General features: G+C 38.3%; 1 pseudogene; it reads right to left on the minus strand.

The window, feature by feature from the left end:
* Positions 1 to 3,651: 3,651 nt before the first annotated feature.
* LOC148037578 (putative methyltransferase PMT26) lies at positions 3,652 to 4,720 on the minus strand (annotated as a pseudogene).
* Positions 4,721 to 16,567: the final 11,847 nt, after the last annotated feature.

Raw genomic sequence — 16,567 nt, forward strand, 5'->3', positions numbered from 1 at the left:
CATACGCCACCCATGCTCTACATCCATAGGCCATCTATTACTCTCATAAACTCCATGAACTATGAGATTAATCTCTGAACCATGATCCACCAATGCAACATAAGGCACCTGTTTCTCTCCAATCTTTACCATCGTCTCTGTAGTTGCCCTAGCCTAATGGCTTCGCGAAAAGTGACTACGCGGTATCAAGACAGGCTCATCAATTTCAGCATAATGCATAGGCTAAACCCTCTTCTCTACCTGCGGAAAAACAGAAGCATTTTCAACCACAACCTTATCCTCATCCTCATCCAACTCCCCAATCAAAACTCCCTGTGTATCAGTGGTAGACAATGCATGTCTTTTCCTCTTCAAAACCTCCTGAAACTGATCCTGAAACTCTCTTTTCGAGATGCCCAAAATCTCAGAAATAGTGAAAGTCACCTCACTGCCAAGTATCTTGTCATTAAAGATTTTCTTCATGTATGTAGATGTCTCAATATCGGACATCAATCTAAACCCTGGCTGCTTTCTCTCTCTAGGCTCTTGCCTCTTTTCTCTCTTTTGAGCATCTTCCATCTGTCGATCTGGCCCTGGTCTTGAAGACGGTCCTGCAGTAGGTGGAGTAACAAACTCACCCCCTCTAATCTTCTTAGCTGCACTTGGATTTTCTTCATCCCTCTTACTCTTCTCCTCAACAAGTACATCTGCTCCCTGAGACTTAGCCAAATAAGCATAAATAGAGTACCTGTCAACAGGCGAATCCCAACCTGTCTCTGATCTGATGCTAGAGCCTGCACTAGTCAAAACAGTTTGTTGAATTTTCCCCTTGTTTGCAGTCTCCATAGCATAAGTCCATAGTGCTGACTGAGTCTCTGATCCCTTTTTAATCTGGACTTCATATGCAGAAGCATCACCTCTAGCTGTCACATAAGAAGTACGCGCAGCCACGTCATCCATTAACTTCTTCATTCCACCTTTACCAAAGTTGGTAGCAAGTGGAGCTCCTGTCTCAGTCAACCAAATCTTACCATCTTGCCCTCAATATACCAAATTCTTCCTCCTTGCATCCTGAAAAGATTCACAATCCCTGCAATGCTGATAGTCCGTACTATCGCACCAAATACATCTCCGATCTCTCCTAGGTGCACTAGGAGCACTCCTAGGTGCAGTAGGAGCACTAGAAGAAGTAGTAGGCGCAGCCGAAGCAAACTGCTCTTTCAATTTTCCCACCAACTCTGCTTTAATTGATTCCAGTGTCAAATCTATTATGTCTTTGATTATGTTATCAAGAGAGGTAGGCACCGATGGAGCGGATGGTTTTGGAGCAGAAGGTGTAGGCATCGGTCATGGAACAGGAGGAATAGGTGGAGTGGAAACAGTAGGCACTGGCATAGGCCAAGAAACTGGCTGAGGAGGAGAAGAAATAAGAGGGATAGAAGCAGGAATAGGAGCTGATGATGGTGTAGGTGTCATGGAACCATTCTGTAGGCGAGTCTTCCATATCCTCCTCTTGGTCAAAGTCGAGACGGCATCCTGAGCATCCTGCCAATCCGTTTTAAGACCCATAGGCTTCGTGCGATCCTCAAGAAGCTCACCCAACTCTTCCTGAAGAGCAGGATCTCCAGCTTGCAAGAAAAGCTCAACTTTTTCAACATCCAATGCTCTTTGTTCAATGGCATCAAGCTGACTATACCTCTCTTCGAATTCTCAAATCAACTCTGAAGCAGCTAGATCTTTGTTTGGCATGTAGACCCACTCTCGGAATGACCGCCGAGTAGCCATACCAAAGTCCTCAAGGAAATATTCTTCTTTCAAGGCCTTCTTAAAATCTTGCCAATGTGAATTTTGAATAAAAAGATCAGTCACTTTTGCCCTCAAGGCGGGTGTGACAAGACGAAGGAAGTACTTACTCATAAGTCCAGCTGGAACTCCAAAAAACCCCATCTTGATCTCATATGTCTTCAAATATGCTGAAACATTACGGCCATCAAATAGCTTCTTCTCATTCTCAACTACTTCAATAGCCTTAGTCATGCTGTTTGCATTCTCCTGCTCCGAATAAAGTTGCCTTTGCTGAGACAACTGCTGTTGATGCAATTGTTGCTGCTGCTGCATATACAATTGTGTCTGCTGATTTTGGAGCTGCATATACATGGACATATTCTGCAAAATCTGCTTTAGATCCTTTGTTGAAGTACTTGACGCAGCAGTCATTGATGGAGCTGAAGTAGACACAGCTGGAATTGTAGAAGAGGCTGAAGTATCACCCATCCTGAAATTTCTGCGACGCTTTCACGTCGGGTTCACCAAAGATGTCGAAGGGTTTGTGAAAGCAATGTCGCAACCACAGAGGACCTTGACTAATTTCAGGATAGAAGATCAATCATACATATAAGCAAGATGAGAGGATTTGTATGTTGTAATAGATCCGCCAAACTCCCAACAAGACCTCATCTTCACAGACATGTCACCAGCAGTTGCAATCTGACTTCTGAGGTAATGTAATTGTTCAGCAACAAGTAAACTGAATGGTCCAGGGCCTGTGCAAGTTCAGTCTTCTGCCGTGAGTGCAGCAAGAAAAGATACAAGAGGCTGGAGTAGAATCATTGCCCATCTATGAGAAACATACTTCAGTTAGCTAAAGACTTCCACTTTGGATCTATCCGGGATAGCATCTTTTAGGAAGCAGAAATGATTATCATCCACAGACAGAAATTTCAGTTTTTTGCTTCTCAAGTTCAGAAGTAGGATAATCGGGATCGAGGAATCTAACACATAAGATTTGTTCTACAACTACAAGGTCCTTCTGCTCATCAAAAATTTCAGGAGAGAATTCATCTCCTTCAACCATCTTTAAGCTGACATTCTTAAACTTATCTCTGATCTACTTTCTGTGCACTCAATCAGCATGCTGGATGAATTTTACAATCGTTGTAACGATAGATTTCCCAGGTGAAAGAACATCGCTAGGAGGTTGCATAAAATAGCTCTTTGAAGCTGCTGTTTGGAATTTGAAAGCAATCGGTGAGCGGCTGACATTTTTGATCTTCACAGCACTTGTGGCCTGTTTTCCTGGTTCATATGGGAAGTAAAGCTTCTTGTCTGGTTTAAAAACTGAGCCTGCGCTTGTGCAGAGACAGAGCTCTGACTACAGCTCTAACGAGTACTGAATCGCTAGAATTGTGATGCTACTGTAGGTGAATGCCTAAATTACAGACTTCAGTTCAGATAGGTGTTTGTGATCATGGCGCCTCTGCACCACCTGCATGGAATCCCCAAAACAAATCACTATTTACAACACTGTGAGGAAAAATCTGTGAAGATGAAGAAGAGGGAATCTTTGGACCCTGTGTCTTCAGGATGAAGGTAAGGATCCATTAAACTGTCTCGCAAGGTCTCGAGAAAACTGTCCCCCACACGTCCATGTTGACCTACTATATGTACCCAAAATCCCCAGAAACAGGAGCGACCCCCCTCGTCACAGCCTCCTTCCATGCTTTTTCCTCCGTTCTTCCCCAAATTGGCTTCCCTCCCCGAACCAGAAAAGCCCCCTTTTTAGCCACTCTTCCTTTTCATAGCATACCACACGCAGCTTTTATATACCGAAAAGTGGCCTCCACCTTTAGCAAATGTCATCCAAATCTCCCAATTGAGCAACTCCAACAGACCTCAGACTTCCTCAATCACATCAGCTATATCTCTGATTATCACCCACCCCTCTGGCCTCAACAGACGGTCCATCTTCACAACAATAGCGGTGATGTTGCACCTCTTTTTCAGCTTGCTGAACAAGTGATCAGCATGAAAGAGATCGTAAGTTCTGGGATAGGAGCTGAAAGACTCACACCAATCATGGTACATTCGAAATAGAGCACGGTCGAAAATTATCGGTAGTGTATCTACTGCTGAATCGAACTCTACAACATTCATTACCCACAGAGGTCGCGGTTTTAGTGCCGTTGGAAATCCCCCATATACAGCCCTCATGTCCATCACATTCCTGATTTTCTTCCAATCAATTCCCAATCCTGTAATGTAAGACTTCTGGATAACACGTTGCCAATGCTCGTAATCATACTGAAAATGAGCTGGTGCCGCTTTGCCATATTCTCCCTTCTGACCTTCCAACCATGTTGGAGCTATCTTGAGCCGCTCGGCCACTCCAGGGTCATTCAAGACCACGCACATCCTCGTCAGAGGGTAGCTTGTGGATGCAGGCAGTCATTGGTACATACCATGCAGCAGCGGCTTTATCATCTAGATTGCAGATAGGAGGGAAATTCTTTTCCCAGTTCTCATAGCAGGAGTTCATCGTTGGCTTCTGAAAGACAGCGATACCAATGCCCGTGGATGAATCTATCACCTTCGCTACAAGCTCCCAGCATATTGCAGCTGTTAAAGTCACCATTTCTTTCCATATAGCGACGTCTTCCTCGAGTTTCTAGTAAACTTGTGTCGCGGACCAAACGAAATATCCTCCTGGCCTCAAGACCCGGTTGAGCTCCAAAATTAGCTTACCACCTTCAATATGCCAAGGTACTCTGTACCACGTGCAATGGACGACATCATACACATTACTAGGAAACACAAGCCTTTGAGTCCCCATCACTGCAGAAATGCCAGGGATTCCATGCTCAAGGGCAAGCTGCACTTGAGCCTCATGTTCATCCTTCAGAGCAAAGGACATGGTCAGCACATCCTTCTCAAACATGAGTCCTCCAAAACTTGCAACACCGCATCCCAACAGCAAGTAATGGATCCAAAGTTAGCATTTGTAAGAAAAGCAGGCTTGAGGTTTCCAAATTAGAAACTTTACTGAAAATTCACTGGTCTTCTTGAACTCCCTTGTCGATACCATTTGTATCTTCAGCATAAGCAAACAACTTGAGAAGCTCGGGAAAACCATACTCATTGCAAATCTAGAACCCATTCTCCTTCTAAATTGTTTGTAACAAATATCAGTTTCAATCCCAAACAGCGCTTGTCTCTTCTGTGAAATTGAACATGAACCAACTGAAGGCAAAATGTTCAAGCAAAGCAAAGCACAACGTCTAAGTATGTACAAAGTAACAAATGTGACACACACAACTTTTTGGTGGATTTCACACCTCAGATGCGCAACAGTACGACAACGGCAGGGCCCTCCTCCACGGGAGCATTGTGGCTCTCTCACCTTCACTCCCCCCCCCCCCCCCCACAAGATTTATATAGGTGAGGGGAGGGGATCCTCCCTCACACCCACACGGCATCCTGCATGGGTTCACCCCCCCCCCCCCCAGGCATCCAGCAAGGATGCTTAGTCATCCTTGCTATTCCCCTCCCCTCCAGCATGACAGTCGCTGGGGGAAAAAGGGGAAAATAATTAAAAAAATATGCCTTATTTTCAATTTATTATTCTCATGACCTCTTATTAAGAGGAGGTTCATGTGAGGAATGCGTGCCTAGAGATCGGGAATGTCACAAAAACAAGACAACATACCTATAACTTTGCTTACAAAAAAACCGTAAGATGTTGAAGAAGAAGTTGAGTGTTCAAAAGATCATTGTTCTTGATTGTAAGAGACTCCTAGAGTACCAAAACAAAAGAAATTACATGTCAGAGAATGCACATAACTTGCACAGGTTTTTTCCAAACAAGATAAAACTTTACCATAGAACATCCACGAAAGAGAACAATATACCTATAAAGTTTTGTGGAGAAAATCTAAGGGCATTGGTAGGACAAGCTCTGCTCTCATAACACATGTGAAACCATTAGGGGAGTTTTGAGGTCTCGAAAATGCCCTGTAAGAGATCCTAGAGAGAGAAAAAAATTTAAGAAATAAAATTATTTTATAGAATTTTTAAAAGGTTTATATTTTGGTAAGTTAAAATATCAAAATTCGTTAATAAGTCATTGTCGTGATATTCTTGTGGTCACATCAAACCTAGAAATCTAGGTCGCCATAAAGTTGGCAAGGTTGTCATAATGAAGATCTTACCTCTCCTCATTAAAGTGAAAAGTAATATTCAATTTGAATTTTGGTGGATACTCGATTGCCTCCCTCCATCGTTTCTCTCTTCTTTTTTTCTCCTCCTTAGTAGTCTCTTCTTTGTTTTCATTCTTGCTTCTAATCATATCCTTAGCTATGGATCAATCACCCAATGATCTCTGTAACTCAGCTACAGATCAATCATCCAATGATCTCTATAGCTCTCATAAAAGACCTCTCTATCATCTTCATATTGAGTTGGATAGTGAGTATGAACCAATAAGAAACAGAACAAAATCTATCACAGTTACAGAGTCTATGAAACATATACTAAGGTTTGAAGGAAAGAAGAATATTGATCTTTGGTTAGATGGAAAGCTATATCCCAAAGATCCTAGCAGAAATAGCACTCCTCCTTTCTATAATAGCTCATCATTAATGAGGTTTATTGGTGATGGCCACAATGGATTTTTAGGTTATACACTTAACCTTGTTGCAGAAAAGGATATCCTTGGACTAGAGAATCATCTTTTGATGAAACACAATATAGAGTTGTTGCAGAAGCTAGAGGATTGTCAACAAAAAATTCACTCATTGGAAAAGCATATCAAAGCTTATCAACGAAAGCAAACTTTATTAGGCCTTCAAAATCGACAAAGAGCTCTTAAAAATATTGAGAATCTCAAACGAGGAGGAGGAGGCTGTGGTAAAAGAATCCAAGCAGCAATATATTTTTTTTTTCACTTGACAAATCTTAAATATGGCTTCATTTAAATTACTTGCATTGATTTGTGATGTTAATTTTGCTTAGATCTCTTCTACAACCAAATGCAAGTGAAAGAGATTCTTTAAAAGCAGCTGAGTTTTATTATCATCTTCTTCCTTCAGTAGTTTCAAATGATATTTTGGAGAAGAAGAAATTTAAAAAAGGCAAAGAAATAATGCTTGGAGTCATTTGTAAAGGATCATTCTTTGGATTCTGAGTTAGTACAGAAGACACTGGATAGTATTGGTATCAGTAGAGATGCTTATATGCAACTTTTCCAGCTTTTACAATCAAATGAAGCAAGGACAGGTACGCAATTGCATACTTCCGAAGCCATTTGTGTTAGGACTATCAGACAGAGAGTTAATAACAAAGTAATGGGAATTCTAGGTGAGCCTTTTCATATCAAGGCTAGCTTTAAGGGCAAGAAAAAGGAGGTTACATTCAATGAATTTAACAATATTTTCCTTGACTTTCCCACCCTACAATGCTTAATGATCAAATTTTATGACTTGTCGGTAGCAGAGGCACAGGGAGTGCCTAGATTTGTGATTAAACTTAATGAAAGTGAAATTCTAAAATGTAAAAAGTTGGAGAGAATCTCTATCACCTTGATGAATAGAGCAATTTTGTCAGGTCATTGCAATCACTCAACATCATTTAGTATTCAATCTGAATATAACATCTGGTGGCTAGGAGAATTTGAGGTAGATACTGAGAATTTTGATATACTATATTGGGTTTTTCATCAAACATCAATACCTAATGTTATTCAAAGGCAACAAGCAGGAGAAGAGCTATTTGTTGAAGGATTTGGGAACTACAGGATTGAGTGGCACATAGCTGGTGACCTAAAGACACTCAAATGTATGTATAATGTATCAAAGGGAGCCAAATCGAGATCTCCTTGCTTATATTGCATGTCACCAGCTGCAGACTTAAACTCAAGCAATTGGAATAGAGCTCCCTCTAGGCACAATAAGGATCCATAGTTTAAACTAGTCTTGGAAATTCCTTTAGCGAATGCCCATATTTGTACACTTTATGCACTTTGTAGGATAATTGAAAATCTTGTTCATCTCTATATAGGATTTGCATGGAAGATGAAGCCATTAAATCAACTAGAACAGATGCTATAACAAAGGTTGAAAAAGTTCTCACTGCAATTGGTTTGCATGGTGGCAATGTTGTTATTGAACTAGATCTTCAGAAGTCTAAGGATGGTAATTGTGTCCCAAAAAAACCATCTATTGGTGGAGTGAAGGCTAGAAGGTTTCTAGGCTTTCATGGGAGACTTGGCAAGATAAACTCGAGAAATGGTGGCTCAACTATTAAATTTAATCAGTGGAAATCCCTACATAATGCAATTAAAGATCGCACTGATAATGGACAAGCTCGGAATAGAAAAGCTAAAGTTTGGAAAACACTAGACAAAGTGTTTTTTTATTGTGATAAGACTGAATGGAATGATGATGATCTCAAAGACTTTACAAACGAATTGAACCTTTTCAAAAAGGCGATGACAGAAGCTTGGGGTGATCAACACTTTACTCACTATATGGTAAGAAGTTTGTATATGTTTGTTTCTTCATTATCGAACTCATATAATGTTTTTTAATAACTTTCTTTATTTGTTGACTATGCAACATATTCTATACAACCGCGCTCCATACTTTATTGAACAATATGGATTTGTATCTATCTGGTCAACCCAAGGTATGGAAAAATCACATTATCAAGCAAGAACAAAATATTTCAGACACACAAGACATGGAGGTGGAAGACACAAAGCCAACAGTTTATTAGAGGTCTTTCAATGGTTCTATCGACAAATTTGGCATAAATTCAAGCTTAAAGATACAACCACATCAAGCAATACATCATCTTTAGCAAGGACTATACAAATTGTTATCCAAATAAGAAAAGATAGATATTTAAATTCTTGCACAAAACAAAGATTTACAGAATGCTTACAAACCAAACAAAGAGTTGGGAAAAGATGGGTTTCAAGAAACCCTTAATCTTTAGCATCTCCTAGTCTGATTGTGTTGCAGAAGAGTCCTTAGTTTCAGGCACCTTGACAGTGCCTCCAGAGGAGTCCTTAGTTTCAAGCACCTCAACAGGGCCTTCAAAGGAGTCCTTGGTTTCATGTTGCTCGATAGGGCCTCCAGAGGAATCTTTTGTTTCATCCCACTCAATAAGACTTTTGTATTTCAAAAACTCCTGTTTTCGATAGCCTGAAGGAAGCTTCAAACTCTTACTATCTCCTACATAAGAGAGCAAATAGGAGCGAAGAACTCCAAAATATCCAGCTCTAGATCCACTGTATCCAAGCATGAAGCCAAAAACTCTTATGGCTTCTTCCTTCTCGACTAAAATGATCATGTCCAAACCTTTGCTGAAAACTTGAGATCCAATTACCTTTGAGATAACTCTCAAAGCCATCATTGGTAGACTTGGAGAGCTTGACAATCTACTATGATATATTATAATTGTTTGATTGTTTAAGTTTCCAATATAATGGCCAAGGCTTTGATTTTTTCCAAGCTTCATTGGCCTAGAGCCCTTGGCCCTTCCAAGAAAGTTGTCCAGATCTTCAATCTCAATCTACACAACAAACCACAACAGTATAAGATATAAGATATTTATCTATAATGCATAATAAAGTCTAACATAAACTCAATCGGTAACTTCGAATTATATTTCATACCTTAGGGTGTTCATCTTCTTCAAGAAGACTATCATCATAAAGATTTATTGAACTCTTGGGCTTCTCATCTGATGGAGACTTCAATCTCTCTTCATACCCTACATCATCAATATGAAGTTTCTTCTGGACCTGCAAGAACTCTTTTGTAGATAGCCCCCCCTTTTCATATTCTATGATCTAATTAATACATGTATGTAAGGCTATAGAGCTGTCTTGGAAATTCTCTCCCTCAACATCAAGACTTGCTAGTGGTTCTTGTTCATAATCTATAAAATTCATGTCATTTTTGCCCCAACCTGCAAGGATTGCTAAGCAATAATCTTCTCTAAGATCAAAAAGATGTTGAATATCATTTAGCAACACATATCTCTTCTTGTTGATAAGATAAGTGGGAAATGTTGGAACACATGCAAGAGGACCTTGTTCATCAACCTGTGCACTTGGCTCGATCTCCTTTTCTTCCACCATTGTGATATTGTCACTCTTGAACAAACCTACATCAAAACCTTGGACAAGTTGATTCTCAACATCTTTTTGGAACATCTCCTCCTTCTCTTCGACCTCCTTATCCATAATTGCAATATCCTCTAGCTTTCCCTCTTGGTCTATATTTGGAGAAGAATTTTCCACGTACTGAAGATACACAATAAATCCAATGTCCTTGTGGATTAGAAGGCATTGGTGTTGATACCTGTGGAAAGGGCAACATGTTTCTCTCTTTCTGAATTCCTCATCAATGAGGTTAAACCTGCCTAGCAAAGTTGACCTGGATGTACTGGTGGCTCCCATGACATCACTATAATGAACAAACCAATTGACTTCCAAACCTTGCACATGTCTATCGTAAAAACATATGTACTCCTTAAGTTTATCTTCAAGATCCTCCAATAACTCCTTCAAATCAAAAGGAACATTGAAAATTTCCTTGATATAGCTAAACTTGGAAGAATTTCCAGTGGTGTGTAAGAAATCAAAGAGTCTATCATCAGAAGTCTCCATTAGCTCCTCCTCATCCATTCCTTCCAGAGATAGCTTTCTCTTTGTCATCTTTACCAACAAAAGATTTATCCCTGAAAACAAAGCAGAATGGCAACAATGTCCAATAAAACAAGATGGAACCATGGAAAGAGGCCCCAAATTTGCATTTTTCAAGACAAAAAATAAAAAAAGGAGAAATTTTTTAATTGACCGATGAAATGCAAAAACAAGGTGTTTAAGGCAAATGCCGATGAAGAAATCGCATTTCACTGGACACTACTTGAAGACGAAAGTTATTTGAATATCTCACCAGTGAAACGCGATAGTTAGCAAAATACCACTAACAGAGACATTATTTCGCATTTCACTAGTCAAAAGATGCAAAACAAGAAGAGAAACATAAACTATAAATTAATTCTATTGAAACACAAAAATTTATGATAAAATCATTTCTAGAAAAGCTATGCTTCTTTTAAAAGATACAAAGCACATAACATTTGTAAATTTTCAAGTGTTATTAAAAATTCTTTCTATATTAATCAAATTGATTTTTTTCAAATACTTGTAATAACAAAATTTTGTTACCTATCAAAATTGCAGCAAGGACCTTGAAGGGAAGTCCAAACAAAATTTCGGGAGAAAGGAAGACAATATCGGAGAGAATGGCTTCGAAAAGCTTTTATATTGACTGTCAAGCATGTGGTGATAGTTCCAACAAAAAAGTTTGCGTAATGATGGAAAAATAAATGCAACCGCAAATTTGGATGAAATTTTCAATATTTTTGCATGCATGAAATACCTCAGAATACGTGCACACGTGTCTCATTAACACAACGTATCAAATTCCTCAGAAGACGTGCGCACTGCCTTTTTCCGAGAATATGTTGCACGTGTTTTACTTAACACTTCGCCAAGTAATGCTTGTACCATCGATGAAAAAATTACTTGTTTAGTTGAATATGCTACGAATAGATCCCTATCCCTCGTGGCTGTCTGTGCCTCTGGAGGGCACGCATGTAAGAAGGAACGTTGAGTCCAATGCAAATGGCTAAGATAACTTCCTGGAAAAGAAAAAGAAAGGTGCTCCTTCCAGCAAGCAGAGAACATTCCCTACTCCGCCTTCACCTTTGGTGTTCCTTCCAATCTCTACGCATTTCACCGCTCCCCCAATAAAGGAAACCAACGGCTAAATTCATTTCATATTTTTATGGTCATGGAGCACATTTTCGTGGTCATGTAGTAGGGCCTTCGAGCACATTCTCGTGGTCATGCTGTGGTTGTGAAGAACGTATTCGCGTTTCACCAGACCTATTGACAAATTTGGTTCTAAAGGGATTTTTCCTAGCAAAGCTCCAAAGAAGATATGGTTTTCTGCATCCTTGTTCTCAATGAACAGGCGTCCATTTAATGCATTTTTTTGATACTTTTCCTTAATTTTTTATATTATTATGAGTTTATGAGTACTATAAACGAATTTTTTCCATAGTGTGAGCATTCCTTAATGTTGTGGAGATTTAAGACAATCCTTCAAACTTTTTCCTTAATGTTGTGGATATTTTAGGTAATTTTAAAAGCATTCCTTAGATCAAAGCTTTGTTTTTCTTCGTTTTGTTGATTACTTTGCTATTTATGAGTTGTTCAGTGAAACGTGAAAACAACATGCCGCAAGGAGCCCTCGTGTCTGAAATTCGCATTTCACTGGACACACTGGACAAGAAGTCCGATGAAACGCGAAAACATGCTGCAAGGAGGCCCCTTGCCTGAAACTCGTGTTTCATTGGATACGCTGGACAAAAAGTCAGCTGAAACGCGAAAACGACATGCAACACGGATGCCTCTTCTCTGAAACTCGTGATTCGCTGGACATACTGGACAAGAAGTAACATGTCTTTTTTTGGCAAATGGCTAGGACTAAAGCAACAGCAAGGAAGGAGAAGATTGATCCTAGGGGCTTAACATTAAAGATTCATCAATCTTCAAAGCCTCAGAAGCTCTCTAGAAAGTCAAAGCCAAAGATAAAGTTTTCTCAAAATGTCAGGTGCCTAAGGGAGATTAGGAAGGCAATAAAGGCTCTTGACAATGCAATTCCAAAGTTGTCTTTTCAGAGGCTTGTCAAGGAAATTTGTGACAAGTATAGTTTGGACAGTTTCAGATGGACAAGAACAGCCCTTAATTGTATACAAGAAGCCACAGAGGATTTTTTAGTTGAGTTTTTTCAAGATGCCTATATTTGTGCTACTCATGCTCATAGGCTCACACTCATGGACAAGGACATGGTAATTCTTAGGAGGCTAAGATATAGATTTTCAAAGGTCCTTGAGCCAATTCCCTCCCTGATGAGAAGACATTTAATATCCTTAATGTGCCCCCAGCTAGGAGAAAGAAAGATGATTCTGGTCCCAAGGTTGAGGATGTCACCCATGAGAGGGATACAAGGCAACATGAAAAAGAGGAGAAAGCTAAAGAGGAACATGCAGATAAATGGAGAGAGTATAGGAGGCAAAGGGATGAAGAAAGGGAAGTAGAGCAACCAGAGTCCTTTGAAACTGAGTTGTCGACCCTTCTTGAAGCAGCTAATCCAAAAGGATTCAATGTGTTTTGTTTCTTACCTGGTAACTTAGGCAAAAGAACTGAGATTATCTCCTTTGATGCTGAATGTGTTCAGATTCTTAAGGATAAAAGAAGATAAGTAAATGACAGTATTATTCTTGTTGGCCTAATGTATATCCACCTATAATTACTTCTACTTTTTGATATTTTTTTAACAATAGGATTTTTCTTATTTATACTCACTATTTCTATGCCTTTTCTAGGTGTGTAATGCATGAGTTTCCTTTGGATTGCAACAAAAAATTGAGGTTCTTGATCCATCTGTCTCATTCTTTATGAGAAACGAGTTTAATATAAGTTTTGTTGAGCAGTGGTTCAATCTGATTGACTTCGATACTTTGGAACTCCTTATAATTCCATATAATGAAAAGTAAGTGATTCAATATTCTATTAGAGTTTTTGAGATTTTATCCTACTAATTTGTTGAGATATGATTGCTTTTAGTTCTCATTGGAGCTTGATTGCAATAGACCTTGTGGATAAGCAATGTTTTTTAATCAACTCTATGAAAGAAAGCCATGGAAATGCTAAATTGTAAGTTATATTATCCAAGGGCTCCTTGATATTTCAATTCTTTTTTTTTTGTAAGTACTCTAAATTTCAATTTATTTTATATATAGAGGTGCAAAAAGATTAATTGAAGAGCTAGAGAAAAGACCCCCTATGCCGTCTGATTTGCTTGCAACAATGCAATATAGACAAGTTGCGGTAAGTTATTGATTAAAATAATTGAAACATAAGTTTATTCTATGAACTACCATCCGTCCTCTTTATAGTTTTACTTTGTGTTGGTGGTTGCAGTGTCCCCATCAGGATGATAGCCATTCCTGGGGGTGATTGCAAATGCTAGAAGAATGGTTAACTTTGTTTATCTTAATGATGATAAATATGTAAAGGTAATATGAAAGATGCTAAACTTTAAGATAGATATTAATTGCAAATAGTCCATTGATGATAAAAATATAGTCTATTATAAGAACAATAATGAACTAAAACTCTTTTTTCTATAAATGTGTGACAGTTTTCGAAGGATTGCTATGCATTTGAGCATGTTTGGTACGTCAGAGCAAAGCTCTTGAAGTATATAATGGTCAATTGTATACAACCAACAATAGAGATTGGTGGGGATTTGCACCATGAAGGCGATGCGGTGCCTATAACCACGGAAGGTGAAGCCACAACTTCAACACCTTTACCCACACCTTCTATACCCAAGACATCAAAGAAAGAAAAAAGGACTCCTAGAAAGGATAGTTCTCCAAAAAAGAAATAGCTTTGCCATATCGCCTTGTAAGCCTTCATATATAGAAATTTGCCCTTCGGTCCTTGTATATCTCATAGAGATGGTAGATAGACATCTACTACAAAATTTGTACATATATTTTATATTGATAGTAAAGATATCTTTTCTTGAATGTCCTTGTAGTGTATATTATTTTCTCTCCTTTTTTATATCTGAAAAAATAAATTACAAATGTTAGTTAGTTAGGAAATGAGATCTTGATATACATCTAAATAGATATAATATGATGTGAAAACTTACTTGTTTCTTGTCAAGTTGGAATACAAAGGAGCATGGTAGTTCAATGTCTTCATTTTGTAAATCCATCCTCACTTGATGTAGCGTACATGATTTTCTGAACTTTAAGATTTCAATAATATCCTCGTTGAACCAAATATCAAGATCCACTATAGGATCTTTGCTGAAATCATTAAGATTCTGGTCTAAAGCAACTAGACTACTACCAACAAAATGCCATCGACTATAGTAAAAGCTAAGGATAAAATTTTGAGTAGCAATCATATATTTACAAGTTATAGAGTCTTGATCTATCTTACATATAATTTTTCCTTCTGTCCTTGTATCCCATCCTTCATCAACAAATTGTAAGATATGATTATAGGTTAGTCTCTTTTGAAAGCATGGTTTTTGTTATTCTTATCTCCATATTAGAGAAGAAATCAATAAATATATTAATAGGCATAAACAAAGTAACTTTGCTTAGCCTACTTGAGATATTAGATTTTAGTGCTTTCTGGATCTCAGAAAATATCTTACATCTATAGCCCTCACTAGTAGCTGGACATGGCAAAGGCCACTCAAAGCTTGAAAAATCTGGCAAAGGAAGGAGGTTATTGATCCCCATTGGCAACGCCGCATAGGAATAACATAAGAATGGTCATAAAAGAATATTCCATTCTTTGCAAGCTCTGTCTTCTTTCTGCCTCTATACATTTCTTCTCCAATTGAACCATATATAACATCAATAACATCAATAATAGACTCCACTGGTTGCCATTTCTTAAGATTAGAGGGATAGACATCTACAAGACAAACAAATATTATAATGGAAAAACCTAAACCATGTTTAAGAAAGGAAAAACTTTAAGAATCAAATTCTTACAATTTGGTCTATGCATTGGAAGCTTTGAAGATCCAAGTTTCAAACACAGCTCTCTATGCATGAACAAATGTTGCACTAGTACCTCTTTGATGCTATTCTTATTTGCTCCACGCTTAAAATCTCGGATTCTGCCCTTCCAAGCACAGATAAACGAGCTCTCATGTCTTTGCCTTTTTCCACGTTTTGCTTGTTGCATGGTGATCCAACTACCTTTGCTAATGATAGTAGGAATCCATCTTCCATCAGTTTCGAATGAGTTAAACACTGATATGGATGTGATTTGGGAGCTTGGACGCCTTATTGAAGGTCAAATTTCTGTATCCATGGTAGAAGAGAGAGAGATATGCACACACACAGAGAGAGAGAGAGAGAGAGAGAGAGAACTAGGCTACCATAACGGAGGGAAAAACAATAGAGGAATAAAAGAAAGGAGGGAAAAAACTGAGTGCCATGCTTTTTAATAATTTGAATTTCGATTACATCAGTCATTATTATTAATCTAGAAACATCATTAAATAAAAGTAGCTGAGACTCTATGCCATTAATGCAAAAAATGTGATAATCACGAATATAAGAGACTAAAAATAGATAATAAAAATCCAAATTTTTAATATTATTATATTTATATATTTTTGTAAAATAATTTTTTATTTATTTATAAATAGAAGTTCCATTACGGAGGCTTTGCTCTTATTGGTCTAGAGCACTCTCTTTCCACATCCTAAAAGGCATTTTTGAGACCTCAAAACTTCCCTAATGTCACTCTGTGTTTGTGTAGAGAAAATAAAATTTCACGGGGTTACAGATAGGGCAAGACACAATGAGGCTGTAAAATTTCATTAGGAAAGAAGAAGCAGGGAAGGAGATATGATACATTTGAGTTCTGCCTAAGAACGAGGGGAAAACTGAAAAGGGGAGAAATGAAAAGTCAAACATAAAAAAATAAGAAAATAAAAATTTGAGTCACAAACTTCCAAGAAGTGTCAGCGTTGTATTCTCCACATTTCCCCTTATTTTATTGCTGAGGGAAGATTTGGGCCAAGGTATGGCTAGAAGATTCATGTTACATAAATTTGGAATCCCAATTCTCTCATTGGTTAGGCCTATATTTGTTTATTCACTCCTTAAGGGGCAAAAAAGAGAG

The sequence above is a fragment of the Lygodium microphyllum genome, chromosome 4 (assembly GCF_053477565.2).
Source record: "Lygodium microphyllum isolate KBCC chromosome 4, Lygodium_microphyllum_v1.1.10, whole genome shotgun sequence".
NCBI lineage: Eukaryota > Viridiplantae > Streptophyta > Polypodiopsida > Schizaeales > Lygodiaceae > Lygodium > Lygodium microphyllum.